Here is a 23,974-nt window from a genome sequence, read left to right as displayed (position 1 = left end):
ATTGGCCAGGCGTGGCCCCGGGGAGCACAGCCTTCCCAGCCATACACGCCCCTTGGGCTTACCCCTGCCCGGCACCCAGCAGGCTCAGCGAGTGCAGACTGTCACAGCCCGTCTCTTAAGAGGGGCCAACCCCAGAGCCCGCAGGGCGCATGCTGTGCTCTGCCTGGGACCCAGCTAGCTCCACGTCACTTCTCCCTGCAGCCCGTTGCAAGGCCAGCGGGGTCCCTCCTGCTGGCTGCTTCGGGGGGGCCGGGGGCTTGTCCAGAACCCTCGCTGTCTGGGACCCCCAGCTCCTGGCCTGGCTGAGCCTGGCCATGGGGGGAGAGGTTTGTGTCCCTCTCCCAGCGTGCGGGGGGTTGTGTTCTGCACGCTGGAGGGCAGCACTGACAGATAAACCGCCCCTCCCCAAACTCCTCCCGGGGGCGGGGGAGGGGTCACACACTGTGCAGAGGGCCAGCCCATGGGCTGCGGAGGGGAGGTGGTGGGGAGCCCTCCCAGACAGGGGGGACAGCACAAGCGAGAGGGAGACCCACGGGGCAGAGTGGAGCAGCCAGAGGATGAGAAATTGGGGGCGGCTGGTCCGAGCAAGCGGCTGGACTCTCGGTTGGAAGCCGGTGGTGGCGCTGGAGGCTGGGGGGCTGTGTGGCCTAGTGACTAGAGCGCAGAAACTGCTGTCTATATGCCAGCTCTGCCCTGTGTGACCGTGGGCCGGTGGGGAGCCTCCCTTTCCCCACCTGTAAACTGGAGATATTGGTCCTGAGCTACCGGGTGTGGGTGTGGGTGTGGGTGTGGGTGTGGGTGTGTGTGTGTGTGACCGACCCTTAATGTCTGCAAACAGCTTTGAGATCTCGGGGGGGGGGGGAAGGGTTGCAGGGGCAGAGCGCCAGTTGCAGGCAGAGCTGGGATCTGTGCTGTCTCCTGGGGGCCCTCCAGCCCCACGTTCCTGGCATTTTCTGCAGTGGCTGGGTTCCCGCCCTAACTGGAAGGGCTCATGGGGCAGGAAGGAGCCAGGGCCACTTATCCATCCATTATAGCCAAGCTTCCCCTTCCCCGCTGCCTGAGCGGCGCTGGCGCCTTGCTTTCATTCTGGGTCTCTGTGTGTGCCCAGAGCCCGCCTGGCGCGCTGCCCGATGTGCCACTGCCGGTGGCCGCAGGCTTCCCGTGGGAGCAGTGCAGCAGGGTGCGGCCCGGGGGCTTGTTGGGCCTCTGCTGGGGAGCGACACCTGGGCTGAGCCCTCTGCCCTTCCTGCCGCTCCCAGCCCAGCATCCCTGCTGCCTGGCCTGGCTTTGCAGACGGCAGCTTCGATAACAGAACCCCCCAGCGTTGCCCGGCAGGGTCTTTCTGCCCACCTCGGATTGCCTGACACAGAGCCCTTGTGGGGCGTGCCTTGTGCCCCTGCCGGAGAGCTGGGCAGCTCCTCTTTCCAACGCCCGGCCCCCTCTGCGCCCCCTCTTCACCCAAAGGTTTCAGCCAGACCCAGGGGCCTGCCGCAGGGATGATAGAGAAGCTGCCTGGCTGCAATCTGTCATGACTTCCATGGCCACTGGCAAGGGAGCCCAGCCCAGCCCAGCTGGCCTGGGATTCCTGCATTTAGCCTTAGTCCAAATGGCCACCCCCCCTCGGAGTTTGGTGGCCCCTGACCGCAGCCCCTCCCCCGGCCGCGGCCCAGGAGACCATTAGCGGATGTCTGCCTCTCGCTGTGCTGTGAGGAATTGGATTAATTTTCCATAAAAACAGGATGGAGTGGGTGAAATGGCAGTTCTGATCGCCGCTTCCACTAACAGGCAATCTGGACGGATTGGCTGGGCATCTCGCTGGCTGGGAGGCGCGGTCAGTACGTCCCGGGGAACACCAAGCAAACCGGCCTTCTCTGGATCAGTGGGTGTTTCATCTGGGCACCAAGTGCACGGCAGCATGGAGGGTGCATCCCGCGGCGGCTGGAGCGTGTGGGTGGCTCCGGGGGGGACAGAAGTGCAGCATGATTGATTTTCCTTGGGATTCGCTGGGAGGGGGCGGTTGGCTTGGAAAGTCTGCTCTAGGGCCACAGTGGACGCGTTCCCTTCCCCGGGCTAGTGAAGAACCAGGCTTAGGAAGACCTGGACCTGGAATGCCCCTAGGAATAGCACTTTGAGAAGGGCAAACTCCTTTTGTCTGAGCATCTCCAAGCACTTTACAGCCTCCTATTGCCACGGCAGCGGGGGGGGGGGATGCAAGGTGCTTTAGAAATATCTAAGACATGCTGGTAGTCTCCTGATAGCTCACGGTCCCCTCTGTAAAATGGGGGTAAAGGAGGCACAGAAGGGTTAAGTGACTCGCCCAAGGGCCCACGGCAAAACCGTGGCAGAGCTGGAGTTAGACTCCCAGAGTCCTGTCTCCCAGTCCCCAGCGCTAATTAATAGACCCCTGTGCTGGTGTCAGCCAGCCGGAGGCAGCACGCTGAGTTCTAGCTGTTTGAGTCACAGCCACCCGTTCTAACGGACCCTGAGATTTCCAGCGCAGGCAGTGCGATGTGATCTTTTTGTCCCGATTGCTGCGTAACAGAGAGAAAAAACAAACCTGGCCCGTCTTCCTTGGCGTGAAAATATCCCCTCTAAGTGCAGGAAGAGCAACACCTCACCAGGCTGCGGTCACACGCGTGTTAGCCTCCGCCTTGTGCCGCTGGCCTGGCTCGGCGCCTCTCCAGGGCTTGTCTGGGGTGAATGCGAGGCCCATGTGTGAAATGACATTGTGGGGAGATTTGCCTGCACCCTCTGGGAACTACCCCACCTGCCTCCCGCCTGGGGAACTGGAGGGCGGCTTCGTTTTACGGCCGTGCGGCGGAAGAACCAGGGGAGAGGCCCATTCTTTGAGTCCGTCTCACCCAGCTTTGCTGCCCTCCTGCCACGGGGTCTGCGGATTGGGTTTGGGAATCAGAGATGCTCCAAATGGGGCGATGAAGGGACCAATTCTTCAGGAGCGAGCGCTGTCAGGAACGGGGAGCTGGGGAGTGATTCTGATGAGGTTGACAGGAACAATTCGGTGTGGATATGGCTCGTCTGTGGCTGCAATGGGGACATTGGAGGGTCAGATTCTCCAAGCACCGCGTTAATGGGGAATCCTTTTGTGTCCCTTCCCCGCCACACTTCAAATGTTCCTCTCCTCTTCACCAGGGCTGAGGCACCCTCCCTCGCTGACCCCATTGTTAGTGAGGCGTGGGATGGATTAAATCGTGCTGTGTTAATTACTGCTAAGGGTCCCTGCAGAGTGCCGTACTGCCTCAGCTCAATTAATGAGGCCAGCCACTTAGCATAAAGTGCTCTTGAGACCTTGTCCGTTTCTATTTCCAGTGGAACAGCTGCTGCCGAGATTTACAGCTGCCAAAGGGAGACGCTCGGGGTTCAATACGCCGTGCGCGGTGTGTGTGCGACGCTGCCGGGACTGTGTGCAAGCCCAGCACCGAGTTGCCTTCCCAGCACTGAGAACCAGCTGCTTTGCCGGGGGCTCCGAGGCTTTCTGGCTAGTCGAAGGGGCTTGGCCCACGGGGCCTGGAAGCTGCTTCACGTTGCGTTAGGAAACCACCTGCCTAGAACCGGCAGGTGGATTTGACAGAACAGCAAGAAGCCCTTCCTTTCTCGGAATGACCCAGCCGGAGAGTCCCGAGTCCCAGAGCAACGCACCTTGGTGGAGGTGCTAGCAACTGAGTTGGAAGTAGGTCCTAGTCCCAGTAGCAAATGCACTACCTGCTGTTCTGAGTAGTGACCTGCAGACAGACAGACAGATGCATGCACGCACCCATTCTGTCTCCCACTGTTTCCTTCAGCATCCCCCTTTCCTCCAGCACTTGCTGCTGCAGCCAGAACTGGGTTTGATCCTGAGCTTCATCTGGGAGAATGTGAGACTGGGGAATCTTCCCTTTACGATCCCCAGTCCGAGGGCTGGGTAGACACGGGAGCTGCACCGTTATTCAGAAAGCAGCACTGTTTCTAACCCGCAAGCTAAATGAATAAAGCTTTGGCTGTGCTTTTACTCTGGGTCTGATGAGCCAAACCTGTTTGGGTCCCCTGCAGCCATGGCATAGCAAACCCCCTCGTATGTTGGCACGACTAAATTACTCCGCGTCGTTACAGCGAGCGCTGGCTATCCGCTGGCAGCAGTGATGGTGACGCTTACTTAGCATGGGAGATGGGGCACGGGCTGCTCCTTGACTCAAGACGCATCCTCGGCTCCTTGCTGGAATTCCTGCACGAGGGGCTGCACCCGCCATCCCTTCCAAGAACAGACCTGTCCTCCTTGGGCTGGTGGTTCAGGACTTCCATCCTTTAGATGGACTTCTGGACCAGCTTCCTGACTACACCCGTTTGACCCCACCGTGTGGGAAGGGGTTGATGGAGAAATTAGCCCTTCCAAGGAAAACTAGTGGGTTGAGCACCCTCTCCCAAGAACTGTGATTTAGTCCCATAGAAAGCTCCCCGAATCACTGATGGGGCGTTGGAGTCTGGGGCCCCTAACTCCATAGAACGCAGCGCTTTCCCCGAAGGGCACAGCTGTGATTATTTACTGGTGATGTGGCCTCTCCGTGGTCATGTGGCTTTGTTGCCATTAGCTGTTCCGGGGATTGAAGGCGACTAGGAAGCTATTCCACAGAGCTGCACGGTTTCTAGAGGCCAGTTCTTGACGCGCAGACCTTTCTGGGACCAGGGAAGAGCAAAGCCGCTTCCTTTTTTTTTTTCCCCCCCACTCGTTAGCTCTTTCTCTGCATGTGAAATACCCTCTCCTGTCCTTAGCCGGTATGTCTTGCTTTGAAACTTTCTGCACCCGCCGTTACTCTGGTGCGTTAAGCCGACTTGTCGGCCACTCTGGCTCCCACCCGTTGATATCTCCGTGGCAGTGGGTGAGGGCCTGTTTGTGTCTCTCCTGCCCACCGTAGAAAAGCGTTTCTCTCCAAACCTGTCGTCTTCCCTGCAGAGGACACGTCCAGGCAAGCAAAACGTAACCTTTCCTAAGTGCGACTTCAGAGTTGTGTGTGCAGTATTGCTTCAGAGCCTCTTGAGTCACGGCTTTATCCTGCTACCTGAAAGGAAGGCTAGCTTGGAGACCCTTTCCACCCGGGATAGCTCATCCACAGTCCAGGGCTGTGGAGCGAAGCGGAAACGCTACACGATGGGAAAAGTGGACTTTGTTCTCATGCATGCCCCTGTGTTGGTTCCAGACTAGATGCTGCAATCGGCCATGGGGCAGGAGATGTTTGCCCTCCCACCGTGTCACAGCTTAAGCCATCTGTAGCCCTGGTGGAGAAGAACATGCCTGCCTCCCTACTGAAGGTGTCTAGGGTGTGTCTAGCTAGTCTAGGTCCCTCTTGGGGGTGGCATAAACAGTGATAACCCTGGTAGGACTTGGTCAGTTGTTGTTGTCCTCTGGGAACACTCAAGAAGGGGCCCCATACTTTTGAGAGTACTTGTGCTCCCTTTCCTAGCCGTGGGCCAGGAGCCCGGCATGCCAGGCACTGTGCAGACACAGGACGGATGACTGTCCCTGTCCCATGGAGCTGAAATCGAAGTGTAAGACAAGACATGCCAGGTGGAGACAGACGGACCGATGGGGGAGCGCAAGGAAGCAAGGGGGCGGCGAGGCTCAGTACGCCAGCAGCCGAACCGTGGCCAAGTTTTTTTCTGGAGGCTTCACGGAGAAGGGGAAGCATGAGGCGATTTGAAGGCGGATGAATGAGGTGGCTTTGGAGATGTGGATGGGCAGCGCCTCCCAAGTGCGAAGGGTGGCAGAGGATCTTGTGGGGCTAAAAGCCTCGGCCGTATTGCCCCAAACCAGGCGCTCAGCGGGCTGGTCAATACAGGCTTCCAAGGCTGCCTACATCATCAGGCTTTGGGGCTCTTCCGTTTTTTATTGCATTCACCCCGAAGTGCTGGGCTGGGGGCCGCTCCCCTTCTCACGTGGAGTATCCCTGGTCTCCTCGCCGGTTGCTGTAATCAGTGGCACGGCTCGGTGGGCGGTCAAGGGTGGAGAAATCTGTCCCAAAAGAAACGAAAAAACCAGGGAAAAAATCTTCCCCGTCTCTGGTTGTGTCACCGAAGGGGGTGGGGGGCCGAAGCTGTGGCCCGCCTACCAATCACTGCTCGCAGGGTGGCCCGTGTCAGCTCTTCCTTAGCCATGAGTCACCGCAGCCGTTGGGAGCGAGCTGATGGCTTCATCCAAGCCTCTTTACAGCTGCAGTTAGTTAGGCTGGGTTCCTGCGCGGCAGGCAGCGAGACGAACGCCTCTTCCTTCCTGGGAAGCCGATCGCTGACTTTCTCCCTCTGGCGAGATCTCAGGGTCCTTAATGCTCAGGGTCCAGGCTGTCAATCTGACTCCAGCAAGGCTGGGCTTTTCACCCGCGTGCCCCGCCGTGGGTCCTGCTCTCCCCCCTTCTCCGCATACGGGGTAGCCGCAGCCCGGGGTAGCGGGCCGGTTCTTTTGCAATCAGGGCAGTTTTTCTCTCTGGGCAGAGTGAATCGTTGTTCCCTTTGAGGTGCCCAGGGCGGGAGAGTGACCCTCTCTACGCTGTATCCGCTGGGGTGTAGGGACCTAGCAGCCATGGCCTGCTGCTCTGCCAGAAGGACGTGGACCCCGGCTACAAGGGATCCTAAGCAGGGCCGCCCCGCCATCCAGGGCAGCCCCCTCTGCTGCTTCCAGCACCAGCATCCCAGGGCCGGCCGTCTCCCCGCTGCCGCCGGTTGCCTGCTGGACCTGCACCTGCACCTGCTCGGATTGGAAGTGGGACCTGTGTTGAGCCACTCCACGTCTCTGGGGCCAGGGCTCCTTGTGAGCACGAGGGGGTGCACAGAGCTGGGGCTGCGTCGGGGTCAGCTTCCCGTCCCCAGGAAGGCCAAGCTGTAGACACAGCCGACGGGGGGGCCCGGGTCTCAGTCAGGGCCTCTAGCTCCACTGTAACCCAGCCACGAAATGCTCTCGTGCCAGGGGCAGAGTCGCTCGCTCGCTGGGTTTTGTGGTTTCGTCTTGCTGTGCCTTCGCCCCTCCCTGCTGCCTGAGTTCTGCCGCCCGCCCGGGGAGCTTCCACTTCCTTTGCAACCAGCCTGTCGCCTTCCTGAGCTCTTCTGGCGGCGCGGCTCCTACCCCTCACGCACCGCCGGTGCAGCGGGCGGGATTGCCAGGCCAGGTGAAAGGCCGGCATTTAAAAAATGCGAGGGAGTCCGTGCCGAGCTGTCCGTGAGCCGTGATTTATTCTCCTCTCGCCTCACAAACATTTGAAAGAAACAAACTCCTGGGCCTAGCGGCTCCAGCCCTGAGTAACCCTCTTCTCCCCCTGGCACCGTGACAGGTTCTACCCGCCCTCTGCCACCTTCTCACCGGCCCCTTTCCCCGCGGGCTTCGTCCCCAGTTCTAGTAGCAGCAGACAAGGTCTCCCCGTTTTTCCCATCGTGAAGGGCCCAGCTGCGGTGATCATGGCCTCAGCCCTGCCCTGCGCCGATCTAGAGCACGGACGCTGCCTTTCCTGGCCCAGGGGCTTTCTCACCTTGGGGGTTGCCCCACTGAAACACTGAGAATCTCTGAGGTTACTGATGGACGCTCTGTGCAGGGGGAAGTGGCTCTGCCGGGCTCTTCCTGCAAGGTGCTGGCTCCTGGCTGGTTTCTCTGCCTGCGTCAGTGCATTAGAACGGATTTCACGAGCACGGCTGTGAACTGGTTCCCAAGTAGCCCTGTGCCAGAGGGGGGGTGTGTGCACGGTGGGGGGGGGAGCATACTCCAGAGAGGCATAAAATCAATCCAGCTCCTTGGGAAAGTCCATAAAAACCCAGCGCTTTGGCCGGCTCTGGAAGAGGAGCATGGCTTGGCGCGAGCAGCTGGCTGCCCAGAAAGCGACCGGTCCAAAGCCGGGAGGAGGGGGTGGGAGGTGAGCTCGGCAAACTTCAGCCCCTGCAGAAATGGCTTCTCCTTTCCTCCCCCCTGCTCTCCGGCAAGCACTGCTGATAGACGGCTGCCTCTCTCGCCCCCACTCTTCAGCTGTGTGTGTGTCGGGGGGTGAGCGTGCGTGATCTGGGCAGGGCAGAGGGATCAGCCAGGCACCTTCACGAGAAAGAGAGCCCACTCGGCAAACGCCAGCAGCTCCGGCAGCACCTCTTTACCCTTCCCCACAAGGGCCAGGCCCTGCCAACCACAGGCCAACGGGTGAATGTGGCAGGCTCCTTCCCTTCCCCCCACCCCCTTCCGAGTTTCTCTGGTCCCTACAGAGACGTAGGGGAGGATTGGAGCAGAAATTTTGTAACAACTCTTTAATGTTTTTAATATAATCTAGGCTGTCTTCTAGATCCTGATCTGGAGCCTGCGGGGAGGGCGTGGGATGAGGAATCTGAAAAGACTGGCGCTGTTGGGCTTTGAGGGGAGATGACTAGGAAAGGCCAAGACAGAGGTGGTCGCACTCATGACTGGCACAGGGGAAGCGGGCTGGGAGCTGCTACTTCCCCTTTCTTTTACTACAATTGCCAGGAGACGGTCAGTGCAGGCAGCAGATCCAAGGCTGATAAAGGGAAATGCCCCCTTTACACCAGGCATAGTGAACCAGTGACCCGCAAGGTATTGTCGAGGACAGAACGAAGCAGGTAGGATTGAGAGAGGATTAGTCTTTATAAGGCTAATAAGAGCCTCTGCAATTATACTGGATGGGATAGAAAATAAAAAAGGGGGGATAAACCCTCATGCTTCAGGGCATAAGATAGCCACTATATGATGGCGGTCAGGAAGAAACTTCCCTAGGGGCAGACATTCCATAACTGCAGCCCAAAGGGACTCGTGCACCTTCTGTGAAACACCTGGTATTAGCCACTGACGAAGACAGTATGGCTCGATGGGCCTCTGGTCTAATCCAGTCTGGCAAGTCCTGTGTCCCTAGTGGAAAGTGTTCTCACTGTCTTCTTGGCTATTGCCCCATCCTGGAGCTAGCTCGGAGTCCTAGATGATGTGGCAATTGTTGCTCAGACAACAAATCTTTCTGGTACCTGGAATGGCTCCAGAAGTGAGCTACCATCTGCTGTGAGGGGGAGGGTCCAGCAATCCTGGGATGCATGCTCAGAGACCTTTGGTACCAGTTAACACAGTGTGTACACGAAAGGCGCCTTGCCCCAAATTCCTCTGGCCTGTCGGCCATCAGCTCTGATGGGGGCATGACTGGGCAGGGCCGGAGCGCACTGCGGAATCCGCCCGACGTGGAGGAGCAGTGGAACACCCTTTATACAGAGGCACCTTTGATGGGACGTGACTCTCATTGTGCCTGGGTCGGGAGCTTGGCAGACGTATTCCTTGGCAGCTGCTGATCTGCAAGGGGCAGGGCTGGAATGAGGAGTAATAGCTTTGAATTTTGACCTGGATAATCTATTTGTTGAGGGCTCGGTTTGTTCACTGAGGCTTTGTGTGCCCCAGGGATGGTCGCTGGAAGGGGCTAGGGGTATTGAACCTTTAGCCAAGAGAGATTTTTCTCCCAGGTGTTTCACAGGCGTTCACAAAAATCAAAGCTTTGATCCATCTCCTTGTTGTCAGGTCTCGGTCTTTTGTGATGTCGGATCCCCAGTGCATTTGTTGGAGGGCTCTTTGAAGGCGAGACCTGAGATTTCTAACTGTAAAAAGACATGCAATGTAACCAAGTCAGGGAAAAGCCTTTCAGGTTTTCTTTATACACACAAAGAATCAAAGACTGGTAACCGCTCACGAGCAGACAGCCTCCCGTGCATGTGGACCTGCTAGCTGGATTGGTTAAAGCAAACGAGTCAGGGAAATAATTAACGACCGGTCGGAACCCCGGAGCTTGCTGAGTGCGGTAAACTGGAAAAAGTTAGGACCTGCCCTCTGAGCCTGCAAGGAGCCAGCGAGGCTGAATGCTATTTGCAAGCCTGACGCTCTTGCCTCTAATGCCAACAAAAAGGTGAAATCCGTGGAAGTTAGGAGCTGTGGTAGGTTCCTTTGTGGATCCGGCTAAACTGGCTCTGTACCAGGGCGAGCTGCTAGCAATGCCCTGCCGGGGTAACTTAAGATCAGCTCTATGAGAAAATTCCCCATTGACCGAATAATCAGCTGTGATGGGGAAGTGGCCATATAAACACACTGTATTTACTGCCTCTGATTCCGGCTCAGATTTGCTCCAGGTGCAAGCTGAAAGGTGATTCTCGCCCCCTCCCACACACTGCCAGCTACCTGCCTGGCCGGGGAGCTGAGTGCAAGGCAGGGCTTTCCCCGCCTCCTGCCCCCGCAGTGTGAAATGCTGCCATGGTGGGATGGACTCTACTGGGGCTGAAAGGAGTTCAGACTTGCTCTCCTGCAGGCATGCAGGGGAGCCTGGCAGAGACCTGGGGCCCCCCCGGAGCTGGAGTGGGAAGTGACTACACAGTCGCTGCTATGACTTGGCGAGCTCGAAGCGGGCGGGGCGGTGGTGTGGGGATGGGGCTTTGCGTGGGTAGTCACAAGCCCCTGCTGACGTTCTCTGGAGTGAGGCTAGGATCTTCCTCAGTCTGGGTCAGGGTCTTTCCTTGAGTGGCCGGTTTGCGGTGCTTGAGACAGCTGGGTCTTTGGCCCACGCCGGCTGGCCGGGAGCTGCAGTGGGTGTCGTGATTCTTCCGGCTCTTGCACAAAGCCTGTTCTCATTTTTCCAGCGCTGTTTCCTAATCACATAAAACTCTTGACGCTCCAGTGGGTTTCAAGTGGTTGTTACCAGTCTAACCTGCTCTGTGGTTTCCTCTTCATCCCCACAGCTGGCTTGTGACTGGTGGGAGGGCTGCGGCTGCGCCAGGAACGGGCATAAATCTGCAGGCCGGGACTGCTGACCCGGGAGGGGGGGTGGGGGACGGTGACTTTCCCTCGTGAGCAGCAAGCCGGCTGTGTGCTCTCCGCTGGGCTGACTCTCCCCTGACGCTTGTGCTCACGGCAACGCCCGGCGCCGGGTCTCTGCCCTTCACCAGACAATCTGCAATGGGGCATCTCGGTGGCAAGAAACTCCTTCCTCGCTGGAGCGATCGGCGCCCGCGGAACCCAACCGCCGAGCAGCTGCTCTCCTCCACCCGCGGCTCCCCTGGCACCGGTTCTGTGTTGGCCACTGTCCAGCTGAAACTGCAGCCCTGGCCAGCGGTAGCATGTAAAAATAGCCCCTTCCCACCCACTGCCCTGTGTGCGTGCGTGCACAGCCCCGGTGTGACAGGCAGGTTTTCCCTCCGTGTGGCTCTGGAGAGCCAGCTCTGCTGTGGGCCGGGGGAGCTGAGCGCTGCTCTCTGGAGGATCCCTGAGCCAGCATTGCTAGCGAGGCTCCGCCAGCCAGGTCGGACCCTGCTTCTGGTGCCTGCTGTGGTGACCCGCTGGAGACCACAGGGCATGCAAAGGCGGCAGTGGTGCTGGGTAAATCTGCCTGCTGGGTGCAGAGAGGAGCAGGGATTGCTGAACTTGACTCCCAGGTCCCCAGCAAACCTCCATCATCCTCCTGGCAAACCGGAGCAGAGTGAGCCTGGAGCTAGTGCGGGGCAACAAACCGGAAACCCCGCGGTGCCATGTTTTCCTTTAGCTTGTTGTCTGAGTCACATGACGCTGTCAGGCTCCGTAACTTTCCCAGCAGGTTCTTAAACAATATCTACAGAATCCTTGTCCCGTCCCAGCCCAGCCCAGCCCAGGTGGTTGCACACGACGCTGTTAAATTGCAAGTGGGTGAAAACTCTTGGACCGGTTCCCTGGGGTGCTTGTTGTGGTGACCTGTCTGTGCTGAGTGGCAGGGCAAACGTGGATTTCTCTTCCCCCCCCGAATAGGTTTTCTGCTCCTCTCTGGTTTATTGGAGGCGGGGCAGCGAAAGTTGAGCAGATTTCCTGAATGCCTCTGTGCACCAGAGCTTTCCTCTTCCTGCCGTGCGCTGTGTCAGTGGCTGCCCCACGATAACAGCCGGTAGCGCGTGATGGGGAAGATGAGACAGATAAGCCTCTTGCTCGCCGTGCTGTGGCATCAGATTAGCCCCAAGACGCTGACTGCACGAGGCCTGTGGGACTTTACCGGTGCAATCACTGCCCGCAGACTGTGCTCTCAACTGCTGCTTCCTTTCCGCCTGGCCTCCTGGCAGGGGCTAGAAACCGAAGGCCTTGTGGGCAGGACTGTGGCCGTCCCCCGTGGGGTGTCAGCACCGCACTGCTCTGGGGAGTGTTGTGCCACGGGCCCCTGCTTCTGCCCCACCCAGGTCTCCGACCTCTGGCTTGTGCAGGGCGGTTACAATTGTGAAGGAATGCCTTTGGGTTTCAAATTGCTTCCTAATGCACCGGAAGAACCCCTACTGACCCCCCGCCCCTTGCTGCCACCCCCGTGAAGTCCCATCGCTCTGGTGCTTAGTTATTTATAGCTGATCTCTAAAAGGCAGGGCCCTCCCTGTCTGGGTCACCCCTCTGCCACAGGCCGTGGGTGGAGGGGTTTTCAGGGGAACGCGGCTTTCTTTCCATCCTGCCACTTCTGTAAATGTGTCACTGGGGTGCGGGCAGACCCGCTGGTGCCTGCGTCTGCCCGGTGCGATCAGACCGTCTTCCCGCTGGGGCAATCACCTGGGCAGCTCCTCTGCCAATCCCTCTTGCCAAGCAGCGCGCGCCCGCCTTGCGCTGGGCTTGAGGGAAGCCTCTGTTCTCTTGCGGGAGCCCGGGGCGGAAATGACCAAAGGCCCGAGGCATCTGCCAGGGCAGGCGGAGGGTGCTCGAGAAGGGTGGTGTTCCCCTCACTCATCAGTGGGCGGGCTGGGGATAGAACCCAGGTGTCCTGGCTTCCAACCCCTTCCTCCCTGGCGCCCAAGGACTGGGGTGTTGCATGTTAGACTGGGACAGAGGCTGTCTGCGTGTTGGGCTGGCCCGTAGCTGGGTGCGGCTGGGCACAGGCCAGGGCTGGATGGCTGGTTATTGTGGGGCAGCGCAGCACATCCGGGCACAGAGCGGGGTGAAGCCATGGCCCCTCTGGGGTCCCAGCCACTCTACACTCTCCAGCGCCACGGGCTTGGGCAGAACCAGGGCTGGCTTCGGGGCTGGCCCATGTGTGGGGACATAGGGGGAGTTGTGGAAGCGCCTGTCTCTTGCGCTCCCCAGGGGCGTGTCTACACTTGCAGATGTGCTGAAGTAGCTGCTCCGGAGCGGTTATCTTGCAGGTTATCGTGCAGGAGCGCAGGCGCCCGTGGGCAGGGACTGTGGCTTTTCCCGCTAAAGCACGGGGACACTGCTTTATTCCCTCCCACCCTGCTCTGGGAGCCGGGGCCTGGGAGGTTTTTCTCAGCTTCTAAAGCGCCAGTAAAAGCTTATTTTATCCCAAACCACTTAAAGAATACAAACTATCCCAGACAAGGCTGGGCGGGAGCCCTCGGGGAGCCGCGGTGGCTGGGCTGTTTGCTCTTTCCGTGACCCCGCGGGAGCCTGGTGCAGGCGGTTCCCGTTAGTGTGTTCGCCCACTCTCCCCGTTGGGGCCGGCAGTGGCTGGTCGTTGGAGGGTGTCTTGTGAGCAGTGGGGCTGGGCTCCTGGCGTGGGAGCTCTCTGGCGCGGTGCGGCTCAGCCCTGCGCAGCTGCCTCTTGTATTTGGAGCCGGAGTGGGAGAAAGTCTCAGCCTGCCTGGGGAGGTGGCGGGAGAGGGATTGGGTGAATTTCACCATGTCCTGCCCTGCGATCAGCTTCCGAGAGCTCTTCTGAGCAAACCGACCTTTGGAATCAGGGCCGGGGACTCTGTTCTGCTCTGCACAGGGGTCAGAGCAGCCCCCGGCTTCCAGCCTGCAGTGCCCACGCACCCATCTCTGGTCACCGCGCCGCCGGCACCAGGGCAGGGCCCCTCCCCGGCCTCCAGTCCTGCTCTGGGATCACTCTGCTCCCGGTGTGGCGGGCAGTCTGGGAGCTGGGAAACCCGCCTTGGTGGGGCTCTCCCTCGCCGGGGAGCCCCCGCTGCGGTTTAATGAGAGCTCGGCCGTTGTTTGTCTCCTTCCAGTCTTCAGCCTGCTGGCGGGATGGGGACCCACAAGGCCCGGAAGTGCTTGTGGCCCAGGATGGATGCCTCTCCCCACTCCCGGGGGTGTGGGTCAAGCACAAAGGTGCTGGGTTCCCCGAGGCTGGCTCTCCATCCTGGTGCCGGGGCCCTGGCTAGCTCTGTCCAAGGGGTGTCCAGCACCGAGTGGCATAGGCGCGTCGGGCTGCAGCTGCCCCTCGTATACTCTCGCCCCCGGGCAGACACCTGCGTTGTTCACCCCCCACCGGCTGTGAGAGCCACGTTCTGTGACCATCGTTTCGGGCCCAGCACAAACTCATCACACGGGCCCCCTCCCACACAGACAACCTCATGAGCCATGAACAATTTGGTTGCAGCCTTGGCTGGCTCCCTCCCCCCCCCCCCCCCAGGGCCTCCGGGCCCCGGTAAAGTGTACCCTCCCCCCCATGTGGGGGCCCTGTCTGTGACGGCTCCTCCCTGCAGCCAGCAGTTGGTCATGCAGGGCCCGTGCTCCCCTTCTCTCCACGTAGGAGCCGTGGGATCGGCCCTGGTGTTTTCCCAGGGGCGTGTGTCCCGGGTGAAGAGAGCGTGGGGAAGGATGGTCCTAGTGGTTCGGCACTTGCCTGGGTCCAAGTCCCTGCCCCAGGCTCCCTTTGGGGCGGTCACTTAATCTCTCTGGGCTTCAGTTCACCAGCCGTAAAATGGGACGAATAGCCCTGCCTTACCTCTCGGTGTGTGGGTGGGTGGATGGGTGGAAAAATCTATTAAAGACTGAGCCGTTGGGACACAGAGATGAAAGGGGTCAGAAGTGCCGTAGGCAGATCCTGAAATCCTAGGGTCTGTTTGGTGCATGCGCAAGGAGGGACGCAGATGAGGGCCCAGGCGTATGCTGCTTTCATGCCGTGGGACCCGGCGTGCAGCCCCTCTGAGTAATAAAACACAGACGTTAAAGTGCAGGGCTGGGGCTGCCTTTGCCCAGGCTGGGAGCTCTTTGGGGCAGGGACCTTCTCTGTTTAGTGTGTGCACGCTGCCGTCGCTGTGTTCACTCAGCCCCGCTCCGCTTCGATAGCTGTTCCTTTGGTGCCTGGTTTCCTTGAGAACCTTTGTAATCCTTCGTGCATCTGACGAAACGGGCTTCTGCCCACGAAAGCTTGTGCCCAAATAAATTTGTTAGTCTCTAAGGTGCCCCGGGGCTCTCGTTGTTTTGCTGAAAACAGACTAACACGGCTACCCTGTGCGACCCTGGAACCCTTCTTTCATTCATGCCATAAAACATGCGCGGCTCGGCGGTGATAACCTGGCGGCAGATACCTGGATGTCTGGGATGTTCTGGTTTATCGGGAGCTGTGTTTAACCTCCTTGTCGTGGAGGTGTGGTGGTGCATGAATTAGGGGTGCATGCCCTGCTCACGCTACGGCAAACTGGCTCGGTGCCCCTGTTGTGCCTGGCAGCGTTCACCGCTGTGGTGGGGGGGTGGGACGTGATGGAAGAGCTGCTGGCGGAAGAGGCAATGCACAGGCAATGACGGCGATAGCGTGAAAGGCTGTGTCCTGTCCGGGCAGGCTGGAGGAAGCAGCTGTGTAAAATGAAATGTGGAATGTGGGTAAATAGCCTGGGAGCGATACGGGCCCAGGAATGTGCTGCTTGCTCGGGGAGAGTTCATGGCACTTACAGGCTGACTGGCAGAGAACGGGGGAGAGCCCTTGGCGTGTAGGGAATTACCTGGGGCCGGCGTGTTCCAAACACTCCCAGTTCTCTGGCTCCCAGTTTAACCCCTAGCTTCAAAGTACTGCATCCTCCGCCTCCGGGCACGGAGAACTGGCCGGGGCTCCCGCAGCACGCATAGCTTCCCACTCCCGTGGGAGCAGCTGCCACAAACCAGCCCTGGGATCAAACGCCCGGTCCTGCTGCTCCACCGCTCCTGTTCTCTCTCTGATGGGGCCTGCCGCGCCGGCTCTTCATCTGCAGGGAGCTACCGGACCGGGCCTCCACACCTCAGCGTAGCTGGGACCTGGCCGTCTTGCAGCGGTGGGGTCAGACTGTGCCCGCTTGGCTGGGACTCGCTGGGCTCTGCTTGCTGGGATGGATTTACCACATCTGAACTGTCCTGGGGGGCAGCTCGCTGGAGGCTGGGAATGCAAACATCCTCACCGGGCCTGCTGCTGCTGCTGTGGGGGGAAGGCAGGATAGGCTGGGAAAGGGTCGCGCTGGTGCAAACAAAGCCAGGCTGCAGCGCCCGGAGCCCCGTGCAATGGGCTGATGGCGGAGGTCATAGGTCTCTAGCTCTGTCAGAGGCTGGGGCGCTCGCCACTTACAAAGAACGAAGCCTTCCCTTGGCTCCCCCCTGCCCTGCAGCGGAAGCCTTCCCCACCTCCCCCGTTGCCTCCTAGCCCTGCAGCTTTCCCCACTTGCTCTGTGGCTAGAAGGTTTTGTCCCCGGTACAGAATTGCCCGCTCGGCCCAGGGCCTCGCCACTGGGTGCGTTGGCCTGGCCGTACAGTAAGGGCTGCTGAACCTGTTCTCCACGGCGGAAAGCGGAGTCCTGCAAACCCAACTGCTGCACAGGGAATGCTCGGCTCCTTCCCATCCCCCCCACCCCCCAGCGCGTTAAGAGCGTGCCAGGCGCTCTCCCTCGTCCCTGAAATGCAGCCACCTCTGGGGTGGGCTGTGGCATCTGCTCTGGATCAGCACTGCTGCAGAACAGTGCTTCAGGAGGGGGAGGTTGCTAAGGCCCACAAACCATTGCACTTGGGGGACTCTGCTCCCAGCCCGTTACCTTGAGGAGCTGGGATCCCGCCCCCCACATCCTGGCCTGACCTGCGTTTCGCTGATCTGTCTGATTCCACCCGCTAGTCAGGGCTGGGGGCTGGATCGTGTGGACTCCCCCGCTGAGCAGCTGGAGCCCAGTGGCTGTGCCAACTGCTCTGGTGGGGAGAGGAGAGGACGCCCGCCGCTTGCCTCCTGGCAGCTGGATCTGGGGAGTGGTAGAGCGTGGTGCTGACGGGGTTAACTGCCTGGAGATTTAACCTAGAGACTCTGATGCAACTGGACTCAAGGGGCAGACCCTGGCAAGGAAGCTGGGAACCGGCTTGAGCCTCCTGGGGAGGAGGGGGTGAAACCAGGGCCGCCCCCCTGAGTCAACCGCTGCAGCTCCAGCGGTTGTGGAGCGGCTCTTTCTGCCTGGCTGCTGCTGGCACCGGGAGAGGCATATTTGCACCATGAGCTCATGCCTTTTGTCCGTTTGGTAGTGAGCCACCAGCGGCACTTGTGAAGCCGGGAGCGCGAGTCCCAGCAGGCAGCGGTCCCTGGCCCGGCCCGTTCGCCTCTCAGGGCGGCGCAGAGGGACTCGCCATGGCCGCTGTCCTGTGGGACCAGGGTGGGGGATGCGGCCGATCTGAGCCTGCCCCATCTCCAGGCTGCAGCGGGCAGCCCCTGCCAGAGCCGGCCGCGTGTGCCAGCCAGGCTCTCTGCATTGTGATTCTCTGGTGCACACACCCCCCCACACACACCTTGTGCTCTGCACCAGGAACCCTGGACACGGCCCGGCCTGCACTGGGCAGCTGGTGGAGCTGGAGGGAGGCTGATTTGCTGGGCTGCAGGGATGGACTTTGGAGGTAACCCGGCATCTCCAGCCCAGCGGCTCCCAGCTGCTCCAGTGGCTGTCAGCGTGGCTCTGGACTGCGTGTTAGCTCCTGCCTGTCTTTAGCTGTGTGTGTCGGGCGGTACGGAGAGGCTGTCTGTGGAAGCAGTCGTCGTAGATCCTGGTCCCCCAGTCCTGAGCTTTCTGCCTTTGTGCACTGAGCTCCTGGAAGGAGCAAGGCTGGGTTCGGCTGCCTTGGCGAGGGACAGATGGTGGTGTTGTCCCACCCCCACCTGTTGTCTGGCTGCACAACCCTTCTGCGCGCCCAGGGTGCATGATCCCGCGGAAACCTGCTGGGAAACGCAGGCAGGGCCATGCCCCCTTCCTGCCGGAGCCGCACGCCCGGGGAGGGGCCAGCCAGCGCCGGTTTCGAGAGCAGATTGGTGTTGTGCTGCTGCCCAGCCGGGGATGCTCTGCCCTTGTCAGGGCCTGTCCCTCGTCTTTCCACATTGCCCGTGGCAGCTGGGCCTTCCCTGTCCCTCCCCTGGAGAAAAAAGGCCACGCGTGTGGGTGTGGGTGTGTAGTCAGGCTACACCTCGCTCACTGCGCCACCCTCTGCTGCGTTTCGTTAGCTCCGATAAAGGCTGGGGAAACTGGGACCTGGGAGTCCTCGGTCTCTGCCTGGGCCGCTGGGCCTGAGCCGCCCTGACACCCCCGCTTTCCCAGTAGACCTCAGAGCCGGAACCTCCCCCCGCCCCTCCCAAATTGCCAGCACCAAGTGTCAGAAATCAGGCCGGGCCCCTGAAAATCCGGAGACGGGGAGAGTTTAAAACTGAAGTCGAGGTTGGCTGGAAACTGCATTTACCAAAAAAAAGAAAAGCGGAGCGTCTCCTGTAATCACACGGCTCAGGCACAGGGCTCTAAGGAAAACAACATCTCATCAGCTCTTCCCCTTATCGGGTGTCTGGCAACACCGTGCAAATAACCCTTCGCTTGTATTGTGTGTGCAGGCTCTGGGCCGCCCGTCCCACCTCGGTCTGGCGTGGGATTCCAGGTGGAAAATGGGGCGGGGTGGCTAGAAACCTGGAGCACAACTGAATGCTGACAGCAGCTGGCCTGATGGCGCGCCTGCGTCTGTGTGGCTAGCGTGATGCTGTGCCGGTTAGTGGCTCCGAGCTGGCAATTGCACACGTGGGTGTCAGCGTGTGATTGCTCCGCGTGTGGGGAGTTGCCCAGCAACCCTGTTTCAGATCAGATAGTGTCTAGCATAAGTCACACCTGAAGCAGACAGACTTCCTCTGTTTATCCCCGTGGGCTGCCGGGCTTGTGACCCCGTGTCTGTATGGACTGCAGCGTCTCCATGGCTTTTGCTCTCAGAGACGTGGCTTCCAGCCGGAGGTTAAAACAACAGGCTGGGTTGCAGGACAGTGGCTGTCGTTTGATCCAAATTCCTCTAACCTCCAGCCCGGTCAGATGGTTTCAGTCCTAAAACAAGCTGTAATTTGCCTAAAAATAAACCCCAGCCAAGAGGAAAGCTGATCTTGTGATTCGAGCACAGGACAGGACTGAGCCTCCTTCCAGGTGCATGGCGAGGGCGAATGTTTCCGGGTGTCCGGACGGCAGGGGGCAGGACAAGGTGGTTTTCGTGAGCCCGAGGGATGGGGCCTGCACAGAGCTAAGACGACCTATGCCCTGCACACCGCAGAGAGCACACCGGTGCCCTCAAAATACGCCCCTGCCCCGGACGCTTCTCCCAGCTGTTCTCCGAGGGGGCTGAGAGGCTGGAAAGCCCCCCTGCAGTCAGTCCCGCACGGGGGGAGCCCCAGGACTTCAGCGTGAAGCCAGCGTTGAAACTGCTTTTACTCCCAGTGTGCCAGAACAAACACGGGTAATCCAAGCAGACAAGGGCCCGAACCTGACACCCCTCCTGCTCCTGGATCATGTGCTCTGCAGATAATGGGGTTCAGAGGAGAACCGGATCAGTGCATGGTCCATCCATGGCACGTTGAGTCTAGAGAAGAGGGCAGAGGGGGGATCTGAGAAGTCCTTTGAGAGGTTAAGGGCTGTTATAAAGAGGACGGCGAGCGATTGTTCTCCGTGTCCCCTGAAGGTAGGACAGGAACGAATGGGCTTACGCTGCAGATAGGGAGATTTAGGTTTGATATAGGAATCACTTTCTCACAGTCAGGAGTCGCCTGGTGGGATGGGCTTCCCCAGGAAGTTGTGGAAACCCTAAGAACAGGTTGGACAGACACCTGTCAGGGATGGTCTCGGTGGACTCCGTCCTGTTCAGCGTGGGGCAGTCGGACTGGATGTTCTCTTCAAGCCCTGCACTTCTATGGTTCTGTAACGTGGTAGCTCCCCCAGTCATAGCCCAGGGCAACCACGGTGCTAGGCACTGCGCAAATACAGTGCGGAAAGACCCTCCCTGCCGCGGGGTGCTCACAGTTGAAGTCATTCAGTCCCGGCCACGGGGCGAGTTTGATGCCCCTGCCCTGGGGGGGAGTATGGCAGGAACGGCCTTTTCAGTGTAGCCCAGGGAGAGGAAGGGGAAGATCCCCCAGGAGGCCTGTCCCAGCCCTGCTGCCTGTGTCTCGCTTGCGTCCCAAAGCAGAAGGGAAGGCGTGGGCCTTTGTCAGGGCCGGGTTTGCAGGGAAGGCTGGTTTTAGTGCACGCAGGGTGGGCAGCAGGTGTGGGTGTGTGTGTGTGTGTGTGTGTGTGTGTGTGTGTGTGTGTGTGTGTGTGTGTGTGTGAGAGAGAGAGAGAGAGATGCATTGTGGAGATGGGAGGGGGAGGTTATTGGCTGAACAGTAACTTACCCCTGTCTTGGCTGGCACTACACTACCCCATCCCCCTTCGCAGGGCTGGGAGGCGATTGATTTGTTTTTGGACGGGCACATGCACTCTTACCAGACGGCCGGTTTTTCTGGTAAAAAGAGGAAATCCTGCCAGCCTTTTGGGCTGCACTGGGGTGGGGGCGGGGAGTCTGGCCTGAAACCCTTGCTCGGCGGGCAGAGGGGGGGAACCCCCCAGCACTCAGGTTCGCACGCATGTGCTCTCGCTGTCGTTTTCTGGAGTGGATTTTGTTTGTTTAAATAAGGGGTTTGAGTGGCTGCGCTGCTGGCCCTGTCCCAAGCGTAGCAAAGGGCAGCGCTGGGGAGCGGGGCGGGGTGGCTGAGCGAGCGGAGGTTTAACCTGCCCCCCATCTGGCGCGTGCCTCCTCCCAGAACATACGGGTTGGTTCCGCCCTGGGGTCAGCCTGTGGGGCAGGAGGGGAGCCCGCGGGAAGGTCTAGCCAATCTAGTGGCCCAATGGGATCCCCCCCAGGAGAGCATTGTCCCTGCGCCCCTCCCCTGCGCAGTCCGGAGCCTTTGGGCTTCCTGGGCCCTGCGCCGTGAGCGGCCCTGGCCTTGCACGCGCTGCGGGAGCACGGGAGGGGCGGCCCGGCATGGGCTGTGTGTGAGTGAGCCGGGCGGGGTGCGGGTGTGGCGGTCTCTGCAAAGGAGAGTCAAAGGCGTCCCGCCGTCCTGCCCACGGGGGTGGAAAGCTGGCCAAGGACGGCAGTGGAAAATCCTGAACAGGAATCTCTTTCAGTTTGGAAGTCTCTCTCTCTCTCTCTCGTCCCTCCTCCCGGCGCTCTGTCCGGTTCTCTGCAGGGCTTAAGCCGCGGGTGGGCCGTGATGCGGTGGCGAGGCCGGAGGTGCTACGCTTCTGGGGGAGGTGGGAAACCCTGGGAACTGGGTCACAAAAACGCCGACTCTTTTTCCAGTGGCGTGGTTGGAAGCTGGACGGGGGCTCAGGCCCTGGCCCTGCCCTGGGCAGGTGGGATGTCCCCCAGGTCCAAAGCGAGGGACGGCATTCAGCAGCTGATGTCCTGTATCAAGATGGGGGGGGAGGGTCCAAGGCCACTGAAATTATCCCCCCCCGGCTCCAGCCCTGTGGGCAAAGGCCATGACTCTTCTGTTTCCAGATTTCCCCTCTGCCCCTGCCCAATTAGCAGTTCATTCCCACAGCCTCACGCTCGACTCTCTGGGTTTGTGACCAGGGACCTCTTGTGCCAGTGGGCACATAAGGGTCAGAGGGGTCCCCCGGGCCTGGGATCCACATACTAGTTCACCAACGAATGTCGAATGAGGTCTCTACAGAGAGCCTGTGTCACGCTGGTCCTCGTGATCCCGGCGAGGTGTCCGTACGGATGAGGAGGGATGTGGATGTTCCAGATACGATGTTCTTTAGGGCTGGGAGTTAAGGCAGGTCACCAAAAGGTGATGCCCATCCTCCTGGCAGGCAGGGGGACCGGACGCTTCTCTCTCTCTCGCTGGCTGGTGGTGTGCAAACGGAGCGTTGTGTGGTTCGTGACGGACGCCCGTTCACGGTCCGAGCAAAATGCTGGTTAGCAGGTTGCGGGGAAAAACAAACCGGCAGGGCTGATTCTGCAGAGGAGGAAAGAGAGTTCCAAAAGTTCAGTATCGGAGGTGCGGCTGAGCACCCAATTAGCCTTCGTCAAGGGGCAGACAACTGGCCAGCAGGCTCAGGCTCCTGAAAGAAAGGTCTCAGCCCTGCGGGTTGAAAAACACCGTGAGAGGCTTTGGGGTAAGCAGAACCTTACTGGACAGGAGGACGCCTTGGTAGTTGAGTCAGGCTCTGGCAGGCGTGGTCGGATTTTATTTTATACGTGACTCTCTGGTTCCAGTAGTTCTGCTTGCTACAGCATGACTCTCTGCTCTTTGCTGAGGACATTTCTCCAGAAACAGACCTCAGAGCTGCGTGCTAAGGGAAACCAGCGAGTGGGGGTGTACCACCCCTGCAGGAGCGGCCAGCGTAGTGATTCTGGGGCTGGGCGCCGCAGGGGGATGCTCCGGCTCGGCGTGTGTCTGTCGCTAGCCTGCATGAGGGACAGACTGGCTGAGAAGTGAGAGCTTGTGTTGCCGGTGGCTGGGCGGGTCAGGAAGCTGAGACATCCGAGGGTTCTGGACCCGCAGGTGGGCTTTGCCTCAGCCGTACCGCAAAATCCTCCGCCCCGGGAGTTGGCGTTGGCGTGGTGCTCTGGGGCCTGGCGTCAGCTGGGGAATGAAAACGCGCCCCTCCCTTTGCCAAGGGCGGCTCGGCTGCTGTTCGGGCCAAACGCTGTATGGGTAGCGCCGTCCGAGGTGATGCTCAGCCAGGGCCAGCGCCAGACCTAGAAGGGCAGATCGGGGGGCAGCAGTTGGGTGCCCTTGACTGGCCTTGGAAGTGGAGGGGCAGAGGAGGAGGGGCGTGAGTGGCAGCACCTGGCACTGCCAAGGGGGAAAGCCTGATAGACAATGCGAACTCTGTTCCAGGCTGTCTGGCCCAGGCCTGGGAACCCTCTGGCCTGTCCCCCCGACTCGAACGGGGCAGGATGGCCCCAGCCCTCTCCAGTGAACTGCCGGAGAGTGAGGCTTTCAGGGCAACTTCCATCGCCCGCTAGAGGTGTGACCCCTCTGCCCCGCAGGACTCTCCCTCTAGGGGTTTTGCCCTGCGTGGGGAGCGGCGTCTCCCTCCCAGCGAATGGTCCAAGTTACGTTTCAGAGCGTCCCTTTTTTTTTGAGCATGAGGGTTTCCCAGAGTGCCAGGTGTGACTGTAGTCACAGGGGTTAGCAGGGAGCAGGATGAGGTGGGCTGGGGGTGGAAGAGGAGTGGGGGGAGGAGGAAGGAAGAGGATGGCACTGAAATCATGCCAGGGCCCGGCAGGGCTGGGAATAGGGGTGTGTGTGGGGGGGGGAGGGGGAGGGTTCTGGAGCTGCCCGAAGGGGTGGCTCTGCAAGGGAATTAGCTGCAGTCTAGTGCCCAGACCACTCAGTGGGAGCCAGGAAGTCCTGGGTTTCTACTCCCAACCCGGACAGTGGCTCCCGCCATGGCTTTGGGTGAGTCATGTCCCCTCTCTGTGACTCAGTTCCCCATGGGAACGGGGTAACGCTGCCCTCCCTCTCGGGGAGATGCTTGGCCTTCGTTAATGTCTGTAAAACGCTGCGTCGTCGCTGAGTGTTATAGCACCCCTGTGGCTGTCTGGGAATTCTGCCTCTACTGCTCCAGAGACACAGGCCTTTAGCACTGCCGCTAAAGGGAGACATCCTATCAGCAGTACGGGGGTTCTGACACACAGCTGAACAGTTCTGAATCTGTCCAGCAGAGGGCGGCGGGGCACATTCCCTCCCCCGGTCATTACTGGATTGTTATTTGACAGGACGCTTCTAGTCTACTTCAAAACCCTCCATTTTTCTAGGGACCTGCCCTCAGTTTCTTTCCAAACGTTCCCATATTATGCATGCTCAGACCCGAGGTTTAGCAAATCCCAGGCCACAAAACCCCAGGCCACAAAACCCCATGCTGGTGGGTGTGTGGGGGGTGCCCCGGCTTTCCGGGGAGCGTTTGGGTGTCCTGCCCCGGGGTGGCTCAGATCGCTAACCCTCCCCCCCACCTTTGCCTC

General features: G+C 59.9%; 1 protein-coding gene across 1 annotated transcript in view; it reads left to right on the top strand.

The window, feature by feature from the left end:
* PIEZO1 (piezo type mechanosensitive ion channel component 1 (Er blood group)) overlaps positions 1-23,974 on the top strand; it is an 85,012-nt gene that overhangs the window by 9,393 nt on the left and 51,645 nt on the right. The gene's annotated exons all lie outside the window — the stretch shown is intronic.

The sequence above is a fragment of the Emydura macquarii genome, unplaced genomic scaffold (genome assembly GCF_026122565.2).
Source record: "Emydura macquarii macquarii isolate MOO-44397 ecotype Brisbane River unplaced genomic scaffold, CSIRO-AGI_Emac_v2 contig_561, whole genome shotgun sequence".
In the NCBI taxonomy this organism is placed as follows: domain Eukaryota; kingdom Metazoa; phylum Chordata; order Testudines; family Chelidae; genus Emydura; species Emydura macquarii.
This window is presented reverse-complemented; position numbering and strand designations above follow the sequence as displayed.